This window comes from Fukomys damarensis, unplaced genomic scaffold, assembly GCF_012274545.1.
Source record: "Fukomys damarensis isolate Sample0158 unplaced genomic scaffold, DMR_v1.0_HiC HiC_scaffold_24, whole genome shotgun sequence".
NCBI lineage: Eukaryota > Metazoa > Chordata > Mammalia > Rodentia > Bathyergidae > Fukomys > Fukomys damarensis.
Window position 1 is genome coordinate 11365521 of NW_022900936.1, and position 19060 is coordinate 11384580.

The 19060-nt window shown below is 46.8% G+C and overlaps 1 protein-coding gene across 2 annotated transcripts in view; it reads left to right on the top strand.

Annotated features, from left to right (window-relative positions):
- Tiam1 (TIAM Rac1 associated GEF 1) overlaps positions 1-19060 on the top strand; it is a 401135-nt gene that overhangs the window by 27687 nt on the left and 354388 nt on the right. The window contains exon 1 of one of the 2 annotated variants that reach the window (XM_010608608.2): positions 13780-13800. The exons of the other annotated variant lie outside the window; for it this stretch is intronic. The gene's annotated coding sequence lies outside the window, so the exon portion shown is untranslated. Of the gene's footprint in view, positions 1-13779; positions 13801-19060 lie in introns of those variants that run through there. 2 annotated transcript variants of the gene reach the window in all.

Here is a 19060-nt window from a genome sequence, read left to right on the forward strand (position 1 = left end):
TCGAGTCCCTGCACCCCGGGGCCCTCAGGATGGCAGCTGTCGGGGCGCTGACCCGGCCGCCCTCGCCCCTCTGCTGTAGCACCCGCTGGTCCTCTGCCAGTCTGGCTGACTTGCAGCCCGCATCTTCCTGCGTGTCGGCAGATTTTGAAGGACGCGTGGGGACGCTGCAAATCCGTGCTCGCTTCGGCGGTTCCCACGCGGCCCCTTGCGGCAGACGGGCGGCGCCCCGGAGCCCTACCGGTTGGGATCGGGTTACGGTGTCTGCCGCTCGGCGCACGCTTGGAGAGGCTGATCCCGAGGTCAGGCAGGCTCGGTTCCAGGGCCTGCTCCGCGGAGCTCTCCAGCTGGGCGGTCCTCAGTTTGTGTGCCTGTAAAGTGGGGCTAATGAGTACCCTGGAAGGGGTGGAGGAGGGCTAAAGGAGAGTGTGCGTTCATTGCGCGGCACGGTCATCCATAAAACTTGGGGCCATGTTGATCCTCTGTTAGAATCCCCCCCACCCCCAGTCTGCTTTTCCGCATTCTCTATGCTTTCAAACCCCATTTGAAAAGACCTGGGGGAGTACTGCTGTTTTTAGCCGCGAACAGGACTTGTTTGACTTGGCCTTCAGTGTAATTATACTTATCTAATCGCCCCGCAGCTCCTTTTTATGTGTTTGAATTTCCATTAGGTTTTCGTTGTTTCTCCTTCCTTCTTCCTCAAGACTCAGGCCCCAACCTGGGCCGGGAGGAGGAGGAACCGGGTCAGCTGGGCAGCTGGGGCCAGCGAGCCAATGGCTGCTCTGGGAAGTGACTGCCCTAGGGTGGTGGGAGGTTTGAATAAAGAGCTGTCTGCGGACTGGGAGACAACCCTTCCTAGGCCAGGTGAAGTTTAAGTTCTGCCTTGTAGCAGAAAAAGTTTGCTAACTCTCTCTCGGTTCCAGAATGGGCTCTTTCGTGCCTGGAAGTAGAGTTAGCAAGAGAAGGTGACTTTGAGTGGTAAACGTGGAAATCGCTAAGTAATTATCTTTAAATAGAGAGGAAATAGCAGGAAGGCGAGAGAGAACCAGTTGGTTGAATATATTAAAAATGCTGTCAGTGTGTTTTGACCAGGTTTTTTTCCGATCCAGCTCTGTACTGCTGATTTCCTTTGGGCTGAAAGAAAAGCCAGTATCACATTGGAAAACTGAAGAGCACAGCAATAACAACCCATAGTGAGATAAATAGTTTAAAAAACACACTGTCTCACGGTATTACAGCAGGGGCGCTCCCTGCTTCCTCACCCTTTTGCCTGCTGGGACAAATTATTGAGCTGGGTCTAACAACATGGCCTTTTGCATGTAGACTCCAGAGGCTCTGCCAGCCCCAGCAAGCAGCAGATGAACACTAGGCAGAGAGGCTGCAGGTCGGTAGCCTGGTGGTAGACATCGGTGAATGAATGTGGTAACAAATGATTCCAGTCCTTCCTACACTTGTCTGGGGGGATTCTCTGGCCCTTGAGATGTCCAAGGTCTCTCTCCCTCCTGCTGCTGTCTGGGGACCAGATCCACTGGGGGGAGTCTAAAGTTAAAAGAGAGAGCATATTGCAGATAGGTAAGTGGATTACATATCTTGCAGGCGGTTAGACAGGGCCGCCCTCTAGGAGCCAACATGAAGGACAATCCAGACACATTTACTGAAGGCCAGAATTGTAAAAGGAGAGAAACTGCTACACCCTTGTGCTTCCCCTGGGGATAAATAGCAGTGATTGATATTCTAAATATGTATCAATCACCTGGGTGGGGGGGCCAAGGTCTTAATCCAGCTTTTCCAGGAAATATCCCTGACCTCCACCCTTATTGAAAATCCTTGTATGCTTGTCACGTGACTTGTTCTCCCATTTGACCCCCACTTAATCAATATCACCTGGGTGACTGTACCTGTAATCTTATTGGTTGGTCATGGTTTTGCCCCACCTCATGCCCACCTTGTAATTTTCCACTGGGTCTTAGAGTTTTGTCCCACTTTGTACCCACCTCACCATATGGCTTTGCTGTATAAAACATCTTGGAGAAGTGGGGTGAGCGGGCAACCCACTTTCCGGTCCCCCTTCTGTCTCTCTTAGAAGCTTTCTTTTCCTCAACAAATTTTTTCTATGCTTAACCTCTGTTGTTCCTAGAATTCATTCTTCGATTTTAGAGAACAGGAACTTGAGTTTCGGATAGCGAGCAGGTGTGGGAGTTACATCTGTTCTCCCTCTATCAAGTGTGGCTAGGAGATCTCATTAGCTGACAGTTTAACTACACTCTAATGCTCATCCAAAGACCCAGGACCGAGACCTCCCTTCCTTTCCCTCTGTAGTTCTCATTTTCCCCTCCACCTGTAAAGAAAGGAAGAGCGCACTGTTCCCATCTCCCTCCAGAATGCCAGCAGTTCTGGCTGCTGCTTTCTCGCTCCTTTCCCCAAGCTTTGCTGATGGCCTACTTCGTGTGCAAGTAACATCTGTCAACACGAAGAAAGTGTGCAGTGCTCTGAGCACAATGGTGCATGTCTTTAATCCTGGCTACTCAGGAGGCTGAGGCAGGAAGATCACAAGTTGCCAGGCTGGGCAACTTGGTGAGCTTACACTCAACATTATAAAAAACAAAAACAAACAAACAAACAAAAAAGCGGGCCGGGATGTAGCTCTGTGGTGTACAGTGTCTGCCTTCTTTGTCACAGCCCTGGGTTCAGTTCGCATCACTGCAAAAAAAAAAAAGTTTAATACAAGGCCGTGATTCCCACACAGGACTGAGTTGAGTAGGAGCCACTTGTACTCACTCGTTGGCTGGAAATGAGCCTTGACTGCGGCTCTGCCTATCTGAGGGGTGCAGAGGGTTGAAGATGAGAAGCCCGAAAGAGAATGGGGTCCACTGGACAGTGTGGAGGTGTCCATGGGCCATTCTGGTGGGCGAGAAAGATTGTCCTCACTGTCTCCAGTTACCTGGTCTCCTGTTTGGAAGCCAGTTTTGTTATGTATCTGCATGTACGTGTACTGTCAAGGCACAAGCCATTTGGCTTAGCCACGTTAATTGGTTTTTCCTTCTATTTCTCTATTTACTTATTTTTGGTCTTTTGAGACAGGGTCTCGCTGTGTAGTCCAGGCTGGCCTTGATCTGGCTTCAATCCTCCTGCCTCAGCTTCCAGAGCAGTGGAATTACAGGTGTGCACCACTATGCCCCGCTAACGTGTTTTGTGTGATTTTCCTGTGTCAGAGAGAAAAAATGTCCCATCATCACTGTAGGTAGCTAAGTCACGTATTTGAAAAAAGTGAAAGAAAAAGGAGGCACTCAGAAATGAAGCCGTATTCAGCAAGGAATGGGGTGTTTCGAAAGCCAAACAATGTTCCAGTGTGTAAAGGTGCACAGTATGAACACGGGACCTCTCCCCTTCCGTCCCCCGCACGCACAAGACTTTCCTTGTTCCCGGGTCTCCGGGGACCTCATTAAGACGTTCAGGAGGACCTGGGCTGTAGGTGTGGAGAGGGGAGTGCGTGCGTGTGTGCGCGTGTGTGTGCATGTGTGTGCATGTGTGTGTGTGTGTGTGTGTGTGTGTCTCCGTCTCCTTTTCTGCCCGCTGAGGCAGAGCCCCCAGGCCGTGTGAAGTGGAGGGGCCGGGGTGCAGCCCTGGTGAGGTCGGAGAGCTGAGAGCCCGGGTGGGGAACTCAGCCCCTGCCTCAGCCCGGCCAGGCCTTCTGAGTCTGGCTCCCGTCCTAAAGCTGTCCGCCTTAAGGGGCAGTGTGAAAAGTACTTCCATTTGATTTACTTACTTATTTAAAAAACACAGTTTTGGTTTATTTTTTAAAAACTAAATAATTATTTTTGGTACCGGGGATTGAATTCCGGTGCTTGTGCTTGCAAGGGACGCAGCAGAACCGCTGAGCTAAACCTGTGGCCTGTTTTTAATTTTTGAAACGGGGTTTCACCAGGTTGCCGCTGCTGAGCTGGGGAACTTGTTGTCCTCCTGCCTCACCCTCCCAGAATACTGGGAGTGCAGTCACGTGGCCACTATGCTGGGTTCTGGGGCCACTTTGAATTCAAGAAAGAGAAAGAAATGAGAGAAGAAGGTGTTTTTTGGTCTAAAAAATAGTACCCCAAACCAACATCTATATTATTCATTCTAGTTCTCTCTTTTCTTTTTTGGTACCCAGGATCAACTCGGGTCCTTGTGCTTTCGAGGCGGGCACCAGAACCACTGAGCCAAATCCCAGCCCAAGCGTTCTTTTTTCTCTCTCCTCCTTGCTTTTATTGGAATGTGTTTGCAGCACCTAGTGTTTATGTCCCTTGCGGCGAGCTGGTACGAGGACATAACTCATCTTCCTTCCTTTCTTCCGTTTCTTTCCTCTCCCCTCCCCTCCTTCTATCTCTTGATCTTCCCTTTTGAGAAAACTCCCGTCTCCCTGCTTCCTGTTATCTCTTATTTTGCTCCTTATTTTTACTCTGGGTTTCTCATATAACAGAAACCGTGTTATATTTAAACTTGTGTGTCTGATTTACTTCACTTAGCATTATGGTCTCAAGGTGCATCCATTTCCTAACAACGACTCAGGCGCGCCCTTCTTCACGGCAGAGTAGTACTCTGCAATACATAACTACTGTGCTTTATTTCTTTGTTGATGGACCTGTATGTTGCCTCCAGGATATGTTGGTGGGAATTTAAACTAGTGCAACCACTGTGGAATTCAATATGGAGATTCCTCAGAAAAACTAAAACCAGAGCATACTTTTATTAAGGATCAAAGCCTCAAGGCAGCAGTCCTTCTTTATCCACGGCATTTGCTTCTCACAGTTCAGGTTATCCAGGGTCATCTGTGGTCTGAAAGTATTAAATGGAAAATTTAATAAGTTGGTAAGTTTAAAATAACTTCTGTTAAGGTACATGGTTGTGATTGTCTCCTATTGTTCTTTGGTGCCTCAGTGTTCTAGACAGGTGCTAAAGTACGAGCGGCAGCCCGGCCCCAGACACTCGGTTGCTGTTCAGCTCTTATGGGCCTGATCTCTCAGCTATGATTCAGCCTGGACCTGTGTTTTAGACACCGTGCATGCAGGGGCCGGAGCTCCAGGCTGCTGGGTCTTGAGTCTTGGAGCTGCCTCGCCCAGCTCAACCTGGAAGGGTTGTGGGTGGCGGTGCTGGGGATCCGGCTGTGTCCCCCGAGACCCCGAAGACCTGACTTGTGGAGCTGCTCATGGGGACCAGATCCCTGGATCTCTTTCTTTTCTTTCCTTGGTGTCACTGGGGTCAAACCCAGGGCTTTCACACGAGCAGCCTTCCTACTTTGCTGGGACTCTCAGTTCCCCAGGCTGGGTCTGCATTTGCAGACCTCCTGCCTCAGCCTCCCAGAGTGCAGGCCACCTCACCCAGCTAAGATCTCTTTGGATCCACCTGAGCCCTGGCCTGGGTAGAGGGGGCTGGGCACATTCGGGGCAGATGCAGACTTTCAGCAGGAGCGGCCTTCATTGCTGCATTTGCTCTTGGGCCTTCATTGTCAGAAGCTCTGAACCGTGGACTTTACTCTCTCAGGGTCTCATGTGAGCTTTGTCTTGTTTGAACAGGAAAGGAGCCCGACTCCACTACCTGAAAATAATGTGTTACTCTCTTCTCTGCACTCACAGACCATGTGATATCCCGGGAGAGCAGTCCTTTGAGGGCAGTTTCTTTCATTTTCTTTTACCGTGTTGGGGCTTGAACCCAGGGATGTTTCTGGCTGTGCCTGTTGACTACTGGTGCAGTTAGTTTTTTTGTTTTTTTTTTTGATACTGGGAATCGAACTCAGGTCCTTGTGTTTGTGAGCCAGGCGCTGGAACCACTGAGCTAAATCCCAGGCCCTGCAGTTTTTTGTTGTTGTTGTTGTTGTTTTGTTTTTTTGAGACAGGGTCTCACTATGTAGTTGAGACTGACCTGGGACTCACTATGTAGCCCAGGCTGGTCTTGAACTGACAGAGATCCTCCTGCCTCAGCCTCCCGAGTGCTGGGATTACAGGTGTACGCCACCACGTCTGGCTCTGCAGTTTACTTTTTGAGACAGAGTCTCACTATATATTCTCGGCTGGCCTCAACTCACAACAGTCTTCCTGCCTCAGCCTCCTGAGTGCTGGGATTACAGGTGTGCGCCACCCCGCCAGGCCGCTTTGGTTCGTTTTTGTTTTCAGTTCTTCTAGTGGTTATTTTTTTAGCTCTAACACAAATGTACCCCTTTTATTTCTTGGTACCTGTTTTTTTCATGCTCCACATTATTACTTAGTTTTAGTGTAATATATGTAGATATTAATAAAGAAAAAAATAACAAAGCAGTCTTCTCCGTTCTCTGAAATAAAAGAATTTCCTAACAAACTAATTAGAGAATAACAACAGTTAAGACACTGTGTACCATAGTTTTAAGAGAATGTCCACAATGTTACTCAGGGTACGAGTCATAGATAAAAAAGACTCTTACCAAAAAGAAACGAACTGCTGCGTGTGGTGGCACATGCCCATGAGCCCAGCACTCTGGAGGCCAGCCTGGGATTCATAGCGAGTTCAGGGCCAGCCTGAGGTACAAAGCCAGACCCTGTCTCAAAACAACAACCATGGAAAAAGAAAAACATAATAACATGAAACTTTTTAAGAGAAAGTAGTACTAGAGATGACACAAATTAATGTATCTATTGAAATATATTTACAAAAATGGAATACAGTTTGGGTAATTATTTTTTTATTTTTAACTTTATATTTTTTATAAGTACACGTTGATCACAGTCATCATAGAATTTGGGGAATTATTTGAACTTTTCCCTACTTACCATTCCTCTTCTTGTTTGCTGTTTATTTGTACGTGTATATATTTTCATTGTCTCATACAAGAGAAACCATGTGCTATTTAAGCTTGTATATCCATTGATTTCATTTAACATATGGTCTCAAGGTGCATCCATTTCTTATGAATGACTCAAGTTTATCCTTCATGGCAGTGTAGTACTCCATGTGTATAAACACCACATTTTCTTTTTTCTTTTTTTGGTTTTTTGAGACAGGGTCTCACTATGTAGTTGAGACTGACCTGGAACTCACTATGTAGCCCAGGCTGGTCTCGAACTCACAGCGATCCTCCTGCCTCAGCCTCCTGAGTGCTGGGATTACAGGCGTGCGCCACCATGCCCAGTTACACCACATTTTCTTTATCCAGTCATCTCCTGTGGACACCTATGCTGTTTCAGCGACCTAGCTCTCATAAATTGTGCTGCCATAAACATAGTTATGCATTCTTGTAACATGATTCTCTTTTGGAAGATACCTAGAAGGGGAATAGCTGCATTGAGTGGAATTTCTAGTTTAGCCTTTTGAGGAATTTCCATGCCGATGCCCATGGAAGTTGTAGGAGTTTGCATCATCGCTAACTGCAGAAGAGTAGCTTTTCCCACATTCTCGATGCGCATACCCTGTGCTTTAGCTTTGTAATTACGGCTCTGTCCTAGTCTGTTCCATTGCTGGAAGAAGATACCACAGAGTGGTTCCTTGTCAAAGCAGAGCTCACTTAGCTTTTGGTCTGGGGGCTGGGAACCCCAAGCCTGCGAAGTGGGTGTCTGAGGGCCCCACCCAAGGCCGGCAGTTTCGCCTTGGGTTCTCCTCCCCTTGGGGATGGGCTTGGATGAGGGGATCTGATGTCTGTCCTTGAGCCCTGCATCCGGATTCCATCACCGCAGAGAAGTGGGGAATGAGGTCCCAGCGTCTGAGCTTTGAGGGTGGGGACACATTCAAACCTGTGGCCCTTCCGCTGACTGCTGTCAGTCTTACCTCAGAAGGACAGGCCTGGGACCGAGTTCCCTCCGCGGCGAGAGCGACACCTCGCCCACCCTTTCCTCTCTGTAACACATTCTGTTCTATTTCTTTAACCGTGATTAAGTCTTCTGAGCTGAGTCTGTAGATTGTTTTTGTTTTTGTGACAGCTGTGTTAAGATACTCATATACCATCCAATTCACCTTTCTTTAAATTATACAATTCACTGTTTAGCTTTTTAGTATATTTATAGCGCCGTGTAACTATTACAGTCAGTTTTAGGACATTTCCGTCACACCAAAGAAACCCTATCCTCACAAGCCATTGTTTCCCTTTTGCCCCTTTTGCCAAACCTCTGCCAACCGTGTGTTTTCTGTCTGCATAGCTTCGTCCTCTGGGGACACTGTATATAAATGAGATCACATGAGGCCTTTCTTGACTGGCTTCTTTCATTTAGCATCCTGTTTTCAGGCACTATCCCAGAAGCAGCATGCATCTGCAACTATTCCTTTTTATGGCTAAATAATATTCCACTGTGTTTATAAACCATAATTCGTTTATGCATGTGTCAGTTGATGGACATTTGGGTTTTCCCACCTTTTGGCCGTTGTGGCTAGTTGTAGCTATGAGTGTCAGTTTTCAAGTATATGCTTGAACATCTGTCTTTTAATTCTTGAGGGCGTATGCCTGTGAGCAGAATTGCTAAGACGTATGAGAAGTCTGTGGTTTATTTTTACCATTTGGGGAATTGCCAGGTGGTTTTCCAGAACACCTGTGCCATTCCCCACTCCAGTCGGCAGTATGTGAGGGTGTCTCGCTTGTTTGAACCTCTGTAGTGGAGCAGTGGTGTCTTGTGGTTTTGATTTGTATTACTCTGGTAATTAATCATGTTGTGCATTTTTCATAGGCTGATTTGTATATTTTCTTTCATAAATATCTCTTCAGATCCTCACCCATTTTTCAGTTGGAATTTTCTTTTTGTCAGTAAGTTGCAAGCGTTCTTTTTTTTTGGTACTGGTAATTGAACTCAGGTCCTTGCACTTGCAAGGCAGGTGCTGGAACCACTGAGCTAAATCCCCTGCCCTTTTTTGGTTTTTTGAGACAGGGTCTCACTGTGTAGTTGAGACTGATCTGGACCTCACTATGTAGCCCAGGCTGGTCTTGAACTCATAGCGATCCTCCTGCCTCAGCCTCTAGAGTGCTGGGATTGCATGTGTGTGCCACCATGACCGGCACTTGCAAGCATTCTTTACTCCTCTTTCTTTTCTTTTTCTTTTTTTTTTTTTTGTGGTGTTGGGGTGAACGGAGCCTTGGACATATGGCTGAGCTGTGGGCTGGCCCATCTTTGTCTGTTTTTCATGTAAGTCCCTTAGGAGACATGATTTACAAACATTTTCTCCATTCTGTGGGTTATCATTTCACTTTGTTGATGATGTCCTGAGCATATTGTTTGTTTTTGGTAGGTGAAAATTAATAATGTTCAGTTAGTTACAACTCTGTCAGGTGCTTTAGTTATGTCTTTTTCTACAGTTCTGCTTGGATGGCTAATTAAGCTATAGATTGAATAAAGGGGCATAGGACTTTTTTTTTTTTTTAACAAGGTCTGTCTGTGTGGCTCAGACTGGCTTCAAAACTCACAATGCAGGCCTGCTGGCTGCGACTCAAGATCCTCCTGCCTCAGCCCCCCAAGAGCTAAGAAGACAGGTATAGGATGATGGATATGTGCTACCATGTCTGAGTAACATTTTGTTTCAAAACACCAATTTCCCATTTAAAAAAAAGAGCAACACTTTGTTTATTGAAAGCAACTCAGAATGACTCAAGTATTGAGCACATCGAAGGGAACATTTGCTATATAATTTGGAAGTGAATTATCTTTGGGGATCAGCTTTGGAAGTTACAAAGTGTTTTTGGGTGAGTGTGTGCGTGTGTGTGTGTGTGTGTTGTATTGGGATAGAGGTCCTCACAGTGGCAGTTTTGCTTCTTGGGGACATTTGGCAATGTCTGGAGACAGTTGGCTGTCACTGTTGTGCTGGGCTGCTGCGGACCCTGGTCAGTGGGGCCGTGGTGAGAAGCCCTGCATTCAAAGGACACGAATACTGTCTTTTTTTTTTTTTTATCAGTACTAGGGATTGAACCCAGGGCCTTTGCACTGAGCTATATCCCCATCCCTTTTATTTTTTATTTTGAGATAAGGTCTCACTACATTGCCCATGAGGGATTCAACTTGTGATCCTCCTGCTTCAGCCTCCCAGGGTGCTGGGATTACAAGCATGACACCACCACGCCTGACTTTCTTTTTCTTTTCTTCAGAGCAAATGCTCTGTCACTGAGCTACAATCCCATTACTACTACCAAAGGTCACAGATTTCAGTTTTTTGACTTAGGAAAGGATGTTATGTTTTTGCAGATATTTGGAGATGAGCTTTCTTGCTACACTGACTTTTGATTATTATTTTTGGTGGAATTGCATTAATAAGATGTATTTCCGTTTTGAAAAAACCCGAGATAAATTTTGCAGGTGTTTGGGCTTCCTGTGTAAACAATTTCTCCTGGTTCATGACTTCAGGGTGTTGCTGATAACTGGACCATGAAAGCTTTGTCTGTAGCCCTCCAATCTGTTGCAGTTGATATTATGGAGGAGAAATATTGCTGGGTGATCATTACAATATTATTCCTCTTAAGCAGTGTATTGAGCATTGGAAATATTACCAGAAAAATATTCTGAGCACAGTGCAAGGTCTACTGTGACATTCTGGAAAATTCAAATAACTGTTAGAATAATTATCTCATCTTGAGATCTGATTAGAAATTATAATTTCCATTCTACAATTCTATCAATTGAACTTTGTTTCTTTGTAATTTGAAAAGTTAAAATTGCATAACTACAGCTTTCACATAACTAAGCAATTCAACACACTAATTACTTAAAAGTAGATTTAAAAAACGTCACCCTATGTTTATGTCCCTCTTTTTAACCCCCTTACAATTGCTTTAATTTGGGGTTGAATCTGTCTGCAACTTCGGCTGTTTGGATTCTCACGGATTGTATCAGGAATTCGGATGGCCTTACAGGGCTGTGGTGGCCTTTTGCTGCAATCTGAGTTTACACTTTAAGCGCGAAAACCCAATGGCTGCCTCCTTGGAGAGATGAGGGCAAAAGTGGGTGGAGATTAGCTGTCGAAGTTGTTGGTCAGTACTAGGGACCTAATACTTCGGAGTTCCCGGGTAACTGCCCGCTCTTTACACCAGCGTCAGTTAGTGTAGCTTATTAGACCTTGGAGCTAGAGTTATTCTTTGTAGACAGTCTTTGCATTTTAATCGCAGTAATCTCTGTCTTGGCCTGTAAGGCAGCCACTGTGAATCTCATCCAAGTCAGGAAGAGTGAATTTATGGGCCTCTGAGCAGCTAGCAAGTAGCGACTTCCATTTCTGCGGAGCCAGCCCCTCCTGGGACCTGGGCACACCCTGCGGCCAGACCCGTGCATGGGGAGGGTCCAGGACAGAAGATGCAGTCTTGGCGGCTGGGGTGTGGTGGCCAGGAAACTTTAATTTGGGGGGAGGGATGGAAACCTCTCAAGGAATTCCAAGGTATGGTTTTTCTCAGATTGAAAAATTCCTTTGTGGAATTCTAATAGGGAGAGAGGTTCCTTAGGACTCGAGTTGTTTCTTAGTCCAGAGATGCTATCGGGTGCCTATCTTTGACTTTGTTCCCCTGACTGGAATAAAATCTGTGATCTTTAGCAGTGGTACAGTAGTTAATGGCCTTTCTTGAACTGGCTCCACCTTTCTTTTTTTCTTTCTTTTCTTTTTTTTTTCCCCTCTAGTGGCTGGGGTTTTTTCTTGTTTGTTTTTCATTTTCTTCCTCTGCCTGGGTGATTCCTGAGGAACATTCCATTACAGATGTCTATTTAAAAGAAAATCACTGCCAATTATTTCTCTTTGTGAACATTAAAAATGCCAGATACTCACTGTAATTATTTTAAGTTGGTTGTTCTTTTCTTTCTTTCCTTCCTTCCTTCCTGCCTGCCTGCCTTCCTGAGTTGTTTTCTCTGACTTTGAGAGAGTTTGTCCTGAGTCAGGGGAGTATTATGTGTGTACTGAGCAAAATCACATTGGTGAATTGCATTTTCATCTTTGGCTAGGTGGTTGCGAGTGGAAACCTTACGCACTGCACGTCCTGGGTCTTATTTTCTTTTTAATCCCTGGGGATGAATGGTAAGTGCTCCTCTCCACAATAAAGACCTCAGGGAGAAGGAAGGGTACCGAGGCTTTGGGCTGGACAAAGATGAGAAGCCTGGGCAGCAGAGCAGCCCAGTGATTAAGTCTCAATGGAAGGATTAGCCCCACCCGGGGCCCATTCAAGCTAGGATTGACCTGTGGGCCCAGGCCACAGAGCAGGCTGACCTGGGATGGCCGCCTGCCCCTGCTTTCTTTGTTCCTGGACACTGGCCCTCTATCGCCACAGTTCCAGTCCTGCTTGTACCTCTTGACCAGGTTTTCATTAAGCTTGCCTCCTGACTTAGGAAGTATTCCATGCCGCCTTCCTTTTATTTATGTGCTTATTCAGGACTGGACTCAGGGCCTTCATACTGAGCTACATCCCTAGCCTTTCTTAATTTGTATTTTGAGATAGGGTCTCCCAAAGTTGTCTATGCTAGGCTAGAAATTGGGATCCTCCTGACTCAGCCTTCTAGAATTCTGACATTGCAGACATGTGCCACCATGTCTGGCCAGCTCTTTCTGTGACCTTTAAAGGTCCTTAAAGCATTGATGATTTTTCAGGTAAAATTTACTTCATGTCTGTTTTAGTTTTCTAGGGTGATGTAACAAAGAACTACAGTGGGGTGATTTAAGCCAGCAGAAAAGTATTTTCTCAGAGTACTGGGGTATTAGTCCAAAATTACAGTACGGGCAGGGCCAGCTCCCTTTATAGGCTCTTGATAAATTCTGTTCTTGCCTCTTTCAGCGTCCAGTGGCTTCAGAGTGTTTTGCCTTGTCACACTACCTCTCTAATTGATGTCTGCCTCCCTCTCCTGTGTCTGTTTCTGGGGTCTGGGGGAACTGTGTACTCCTTCTAGATTCCTACGAGATTCCTGTGTCCAGAACAAAGTCCAAAAGGTAGCGAGACTTTACATTTATATTTTGGGGTGGGGTGGTGATCGAACTTGGGAGCTTGTGTTTGCGAGCAGGCAGCGGGACCACTGAGGTAAATCCCCGGCCCAGAGCTTTACATTATTAAAGGTAGGAAAAGAAGTATGCTCTGCAGAGTGAGAGTGTGTGCCACTGAGATCTAAGCCATCTTGTCAGAAATCTTTCTTGAGGGCCAGGGATTTAGCCCAGTGGTTCCACCGCCTGCCTCGCAGTGCAAGGTCTCCAGTTTGATCCCCGGTACCCAAAGAAGCAAAGCAGAGCAAACCAACTAACCAGCCAAACAAACAAAAAAAGACCAAAACCAAAAACCAAAAACCAAAAATAAACCAAAAAATCCCCGACCTGTCTTAATCTTGCTCCAGAAACACTGAAGATAGCCCTTGCAGGTTGGCCCTAGGTGCCCGCCTTGGGACTCCCTTCTGCGCATGCGTCCTGGGTCTCCCTGCCCTGCAGGGCACGCCCCCTTGCCCCCTTGCCCCCTTGCCGGGCAGGCCAGCTACGCCCTAATCTCCTGCCACCGCCTGTTTCCAAATCTCTTCCTTTTTCTTAGGGAGACGTGAGTTACCAGCTGTAGGACCCACCCCGGTTCAGTATGACTGCATCTTTCCTTGCTTACATTTGCAAAGAGCCAATTTCTAAAGAAGTTCACATTCACAGGTAGCAGGGGTTTCAACAGAATTTGGTGGGGGTCACAATTTAAATTTCACCCACACCTGTGTCCTGGAGCTGGGTGCAGTGCCTGCTTAGTCAGTCCAAGATGTGGTGATGTGTCATCATGTTTTAAACTTCCAGCGTTCAGTGTAACCCTCCGCAGGGAGGAAAGGAGTCCTCCGCCCTCCTTTCCAAGGCCTCCTCCTTCACATGCTTTGAGCCAGGAAAACGGAATCACTTTGCTCTGGGGTATGTGCAGTTCTTGTTGTTGTTTAATTTTCTAAAAATGTAATTAATTCACTGTTTTTCTGTTTTGGGTTTTTTTTTTTGTACCAGGGATTCAACTTGGGACCTTGCATTTGTGAGGCAGGTATTGTTTTGGAGTTGTTGAGAAGGCAATCTTAGTGTTGTCCAGACGGGTCCCAAACTCCAGGGCCCAGGTGATCCTCTTGCTTCAGCCTCCTGAGTAACTAGGACTACAGGCGTGTGTCACTGTGCCCAGCTTCTTCTCTTCTTTTTCCTTCTCTTTCTTCCCCTCCCTCTCTTCCTTTTGCCCTTCTGCCTCTTGCTGTGTGAAGACAGCAGAATGAAAGCCCTCTTGCAATGCCAGTGCTTGACCCTGAACTTCCCAGATTCCAGAACTTGCATTCTTTGGCGTTTTGTCACAATGGCACATAATGTATTAGTACTAGACAGCTTAGCTAGAGAGACACAAGGCAGTCAGCGAGGCTGGGCCGTCGAGGGAGTGGGCGCAGAGGATGAGACACCAGGATCGCAGCCAGAGGCGAATCTGAACAGAGCCAGGCCCCAAGATGGCGCCGCGATCGCCAGGCCTGCAGGCCTCCCTAGGGATATCAGCGGCCTGGGACTGGGCTGTAATTAGCACCACCTGGGCCAGTGAGGCCAGATAGAGACGTCCGATGCGTAGGTGGGGACCGGAACACCTGGACGCACTCTCTCCGGGAGCGCCTCTGGCCTTTCTACATTGAAGATGACCCACCAGCCAAAGCTAATGGTGCTCGCCAGACACCCTTGCTTTGAGCCTCGCTCCCCTTTTGATCTGTATCAGCTAAACGAATGTCCTTGTGGTCCTATGGGTTGATTGTAGTTTGCCCCGCGTTGTACCCACATCTCTGACTTTGCTGTATAAATTACCCTTGACGAAGAGACTTATTGGCCACCCACTCGGGGCCCCTCCTCTCTCTCAGGAACTGTCGCGCCACGAACCTCTCCTAGTCCTCTGTGGCCCTCTAAGTCCATTCTTCAACACTGAGCTCGGCGCGTCCAACCTCTAACGGTGGGGGCTCTTCTCCCGCTCGCATCTCCGTTGCCTGCCCCGCCTCCTGAACTGCCGTCTTTTCCTGCCTCCGCGTCCTCACACTCGAGCTCAGTTTCAGGGAGCTCTTTTCGCAGACCGCAGACCCTTTGCCAGTGGGGTCTCAGCCCCAGTTACCTTGGCTTTGCCTGTGGCGCTGTTGTGGAAGAGCGTGGTGCACCTTTGGGTGAACCTGCTCTGCTTCGGAACAGCAGCAGTCAGGACGGATGCAGGCGACACAGGGCATCGCTGTGAGCTGGACAGTCCCCAGTGGATCCTCTGGACAGAGGGAAGAAGTAGCAGCTCCAGCCAGGGCGAACCAGGCAGCATGCAGCTCAGAGGGGCAAAGGGCAAGCAGGCCAGCAAGCAGTTATACGCAGATACACAGAAAGCAGAAAATAATTCAGGAAATCCCCAGGCATCACAGCAACATGATTTTCATTCTGAGGTGTGGGCCCCTCTCTCTGTGCCTGGGATTCCTTCAAGGTCATGAGGATGGGGGCTTCCCAGCCCAGGTAATCCTATATGCCAAGACCTGGATTCTGAAAGTCTGTGAGTAATGCTGGGCTTGGTCACACTCATCTGTAATCCCAGCACTTGGGAGGCTGAGGCAGGAGGATGACGGTGATTTGAGGCCACTCTGGGATACACAGTGATTTTAAGGCCAGCCTGAACTACAGAACAAGACTTTGTCTCCAAAAAAAGAAAAAAAAAAGTCTGTGGGTAGATGATGCAGGATCTTGAAGGTGGTAATAAGGAACGGGAAGGGGACGGAAACTGCTGAGGTGTTCATCCTCAAGGAGAATAAATACACTTTGGATAGCTGGTAGAATCATTCCATAGGATCTGTTCACGGGCGGACAGAAGGATAACAGAAACTTTCTTGACAAAAGAATGACGGAGACCTTTATGACAGAAAGATGACAGGGATCTTCTTGGCAGAGGATGATGGAACTTTCATGACCGAAGGAAGATGGGACCTGCAGGACAGAGGGATGATGGGAAGTTTGAGGATGGCTTGATATCGTGTGATAGGGCAGAGGGTTGAGGGCGTGGCATCACAGTGTAGGGCACCGGCAGGGATGGAGGTGGCAGGTTGTAGGGAGACTGATCTCTGATAAGCATTCAGGCCTCTTGACATTCTCCCTATTTTTCTACCTGTTTTTCTGGGCAAGGGGCACCCAGGGTTGTCGGATAGGGCTTTGACTTCTAAAGTACTTAGTGCTACAAATGGGTCAACTTTCTCCTTAAAATTATGATTTTAATAGCTGACTGATTTTATAAGAACAATAAAGTGCCTTTAAAAGGAGACCTTTTACATTCCTGATACAGGAACCCCACCTCTGGTGGGGTGGGGAGGTTATCAAGCTTTCCAACTCTAAAATCTCTGTCTGGGGAGGAAGAGGGAGGAAGGAAACTTTCCAAATCCAGCTCCAGCCCAGTTGCCTGCAAACAGTTCACCTGCACACACTCAAGTCAGTCTCTTAACTGCATCCTGGTCTCCTCTGCAACTCTTGGCTCCTAACATCACAGACAGGATTTGGGAAGTCAGACAGTGCTTTGGACAGACAGCAGTTGCTTTTGGTTCTCTTTGTCCCTTCTTATCCATGCTTTTCATGGACTTTTTGCATATTTATAATGCTTACTCAGATACAGCTTCCTACTTTGTTTCTTTTCATAGAACATTGCATCATCAACAGGTACAGTGTAGCCTCTCCACCTGCTTGTGACTTCTAATGGTCACATTCCAGTGAATGGATCATTTATTTCAGTTAAATCCTGTAACTGAATACTTACTTACATTGTATTCTTTGTATCTCTGTTTTTAGATTCTTTTGAAGAGATGCATATGTGTCTGTATATTTTTTAATCCTTTTTTCCATTACTGGGGATTGAATCCAGGGCTTTCACACTGAGCTATATCCCCAGTCCATTTTTAAAATTTTTATTAAAAGAAAAAAATTTTTTGATACGGGGGATCGAACTCAGGATCTGTGCTTGCTAGGCAGGCTCTGCACCACTTAGCAAATTCCCATCCCCCACTTTTTTATTTTAGGACAGGGACTTGCTAAGTGGCTAATTTTCTGAAGCTGGACTCGAACTCACAATTTTCCTGCCTAACTGCTGGGATTATAAATAATTTTTTCAGGATAAAGTTCTAGTGTGTGGTATGTGAATTAATCCTGGCTTTTTTTTTTTTAAATCCTGGCTCTTGATTTGAATTTGCCACACAGTCTTGATCAATTAATATATTATGTGTGTATCAGTATATGAACTTCATGAAATAATTTCACTGGACTTACTACAGCTCAATCCACAACTGGACCCTAATCATTTAATTTTATTATGCTGTTTTTTTCTCTCTCCTCCGTCTCTTTCTCTCTTGTCCCATTTCTTTTCCATAGACTGCACTTTCTGTGTTTATTACTTTGTGCATTAAGGGATTTACAAAAATGGCTACCATTATGTTATCTCTTAAATCCTTAATGTGCCCAGAGTAAAACAAACCTTGAAACAACGACCCTAAGTTCAGCAGGTGAGGGTGCTGTACATTGTTTCCCAGGTGCTGACTTCCCAAATCCTGTCTGTGATGTTAGGAACCAAGAGTTGAATGAAGAGGAGACTGGGATGCAGTTAAGAGACTGACGTGTGTGTGTGCAGGTGATCTGCTTACAGGCTACCGTGCTGGGGCTGGATTTGGAGAGAGCACCATCAGCCGAGTGTCCCCCTCCCTCTTCCTCCCGAGACCCAGATTTTATTGTTGGAAAGTTTGATAACCTCCCCACCCCACCGGAGATGCTGCGGGACTTCTGGATGACTGGTTCTTGGTTCCTTTTCTCCAGCAGAGGGAGGAAGGGAGACTGGAGTACCGCCCAGGTCTGGGCTTCAGTTGATGAGGTCCCTTTTCCTCCTGGTGTCTGGAGTGTAGACATGACGAGGTGTGTGCGGCTGGCTGTGGGTGACACTGAGGAAGGCACTAACGTCACTCTTGAGGCTGAGGCAGCACAGCCTGACTTGGTCCAGCAGGTGAATTGTTAGAAAGCTGTCCCTTGTGGGAACAAAGCTTGCCTCCACCACCTGCCTCACTCCCTGCTGCACTCCAGTCCTGCTGCTCAAGTTAAACTTCTTGCCCCGGTGGACACGATGGATGCAGATATTTTTAGATGCAGAAACGATGCTTTGTTATGGCAGCTGGCCAGCTAGTGCGGGAAGCCTTTCCCAGCTGTTTGTGTTTGTAGTATCTTTCTGCATTGCAGCCCCTTCTCCTCTTCCTCCTCCTCTTCCTCCTCCTCTTCCTCCTCTTCTTCTTGGTTTTAAAATTTTATTTTATTTTTAAAAATCATGTGGGAAAAGCATTTTAATCAAATGTACAGGCTTACGATGGTGTATGAGCTCCCTGTGCTGCTGTGACAAATTACCATGAACATAATGGCTTCACACAGCACAGCCGTGGTCTCCTGCGGTTCTGGAGGTCAGAAGCTTCCCACAGTGGGCAGGGCTACAGGTGTCCTGGAGGCTGGGGACAGGTCACTTCCTGGCCTTCTCAAGCTGCTAGAGGTCACCCATTTTCCTGGCTTCCCTCAGTGCCCACTTTCTTAATTTCTTTTCCTTCTCTTCCTCACCCTGTTTCTCTTTATTTTTCTTTAATTTTTCAGTATTGAGGCTTGAACCCAGGGCCTTTGCACTGATTACTGAGAGGCCCCTAGACCTCTTTTATTTTATTTTATTTTATTTTAAAACTTTGAGGCAAGGTCTTCTTAAGTCACCAAGCTGGACTCAAACTTTGAACTTGAGATCCTCCCAGAAGGCTGGGTTACAAATACACCTTTCGCCTTCTCTGCTCCGCCCCCACCCCAATGCTGGGATCCAGACTTCGGTCTCATCCATCCTAGGCATGTGCTGCCTTGCTGAGATGCGTCCAGAGGTCCCTTCTACGCTTTTTTTTCTTTCTTCCCTTCCTTCCTTCCTTCTTTCTTTTCCACCTTTCTTTTTCCTCTTTCTCCCTTCTTTCTTCCCTCCCTCCCTCTTTGCCTTCCTCCCTTCCTTCCTTCTGTGCTTTTCTTTCTTTCTTTTTGTATGGAGGGGGCTCCCCTTCTATGCTTTTCTTAATGAACTTTTTTGAGGGAAATCAATGAGACTTGCAGATAAAATACCATGCTTCACTTTCTCCTTTCTTCCGGGCAAAGGATAAGG